Raw genomic sequence first — 2,461 nt, 5'->3', positions numbered from 1 at the left:
AAGCTTCCTGACGCCAGAATAAAAAAACAACAAATAACAAAAACACTGAGGAGATTTAGGAAAAACCTACATCCACGCGTCAACGCTGTGAGTGATGTTCCAGACACACTGTCCTTGTTTTTACACACACACACACACACACACACACACACACAGGCTGGAAAATAGGATTATTTAGAATCACAGTTCCTTCGCTGCACCTCGTCCAGACGTTGTCACACAGAAGAGGTTTTTCACTTGTGTTGAGAGACGATAATGACCGTGATTCTGTCACCGTGTTTCCAAACTTAAAAATAGAAACAGAAAGCTGAGGAAAATCTTTAGGATGAACCTCAGTGAGTGTTTAAAAATGTTTAAGTTAACCCAAAACAACAAGACAGTGACTGACATGATTATATTCATGGTCAGGGTGTGGGGGGAAAATCAACTACAGTGAAATATCACAGTATTTTGTGTGGCAATATTATCTCGCTTTAAAGACACCAAGTATTTATTTTTCTTAGCAGGTAAAATGCATGCTAACGTAATAATAATATACGCTGATAATTATAATTATTATTATGAAACTTTCTGTGGATTAGCATTAAAAAATCTATTGATGTTTATGTCCACTAGATGGCGCCAAGTGCTCACTCTCACTAGAGCTGTTGTGTGAGAATATCGCAATATATGATATTGCAAATACTTTTACATTACATTACATGTCATTTAGCAGACGCTTTTATCCGAAGCGACTTACAACGGAATTGAGTATAGTCAGCGAGGGGTGGAATCGAACTTGCGACCATTGCGACCATGATGTTTTTCGCACATAGGGTACCAGTCTTAACCACTGAGCCACTCCACCCTCCTTACTGCTATACTTACTTAAATACTTACTTAAATATTGTGATAATATATTGTGAATAAAATATTGTTATATTGTATCGTAACTTAAATATTGTGATATTTTATAGTCAATTAAATACTGTGATAATATATCGTGATTTAAATATCATGACATTTTATAGTTACTTAAATATCATGATATTTATAGTGACTTAAATATTGTGATAATATATCGTAACTTAAATATCATGACACTGTATTGTAACTTGAATATCTTGATATCGTAGTTTGAATGAAATATGGTGATATCGTATTGTGATTTAAATACTGTGATAATATCGCATTGTCAATTAAATATCATGATAATAGTAGACGTGGAGCTGAACACGGAGCGAAACACTGATCAATAACTGATTGATTTAATCTGGACCTTAAAACACAAACTGATCAGACGGCGACAAAACACGTATTTTTACCAGAAAAATTGCAATAATTAATGGTTTTTCAACACAGGCTGTGAATGATGACACAGCAAAAACAAAGCTAGGAAACAGTGAAGCCTGTGTGTGTGTGAGTTTATTCTGCAGTAAGTGGGCGGGTCACACATCTGCACAGGATTATCAGATTAGCAGTTGGAGATTTGCCGTCCCCGTCAGGTTCTGTATGTGTGTGTGTGTGTGTGTGTACACAAAGCTTTCTGATTGGATGAAACTCTACACGTCCACCTGCAGTAAAAACATAAATAAATAAATAAATGCAGTCATGTCACCAGTGACACCGCGGGCGCTGTTTTCCTTCCTTCTGTCTTTTCTCTGCCTCTCTCCATCACTGACTTACTCATTTTTGCTCTTCTGGCTGAGTCAATCTCTCTCTCTCTCTCACACACACACACACACACGCAGACACACACATACACAACCAATCCCATCTTCCCCTGGTAAATTACAGCTGGCGTGGAGGTCGTTTCACTCCAGCTGGCTGATAGAGCTCTGATTCCTGAGCAGCAGATGTGATGAGCTACGGCTGCTGTGGGACACGCAGGGTGGTCTCACACACACACACGCCGCACGCGCACACCCACACACACACACACAGTAACATATGAGGGTTTTTCTATACCATTCAATCCCTAATCTTCAAATTATTAATCCTTCAAACAAAAAGAGGTCATTGTAAACGTGACACCGGATGAATGTTATGGGATTTAGGATTAGCTAATTATTCTGATGATTGACTTCACTGTAACACAGCAACTAAACGTTATTTTCTTATTCAATCAAAATCTGTGTATCATTAGTTTTTCTAAATAAAACCAAAAATGAAAGCCGATAACAATGGAACACGATGGCAATCTTACTTTTAGACCACATAAATAAACTAAATATAAATGTGCATGTACAGATAGTCTAAACATTAGTGCCACACATGCTAGAACCAGCATTCTATTTGATCATCCTGAGCTACTGTGTGTGTATGTTTGCGTTTAACGTAGCTTGAGTAAAGATGAAACTAAATTAATTCAGGGATAAACTCGTGTTAATTTAGCGTAAAAGTCAGAAACTACAAACACCATCAAGCTTCTCCTGCCTCCTGAGGAGCGGAGTCATTATTAGTGTGATTACATTCTGCAAAC

This window comes from Solea senegalensis, linkage group LG1, assembly GCF_019176455.1.
Source record: "Solea senegalensis isolate Sse05_10M linkage group LG1, IFAPA_SoseM_1, whole genome shotgun sequence".
Classification (NCBI taxonomy): Eukaryota; Metazoa; Chordata; class Actinopteri; order Pleuronectiformes; family Soleidae; genus Solea; species Solea senegalensis.
Note: the sequence above shows the minus strand (reverse complement) of the source record.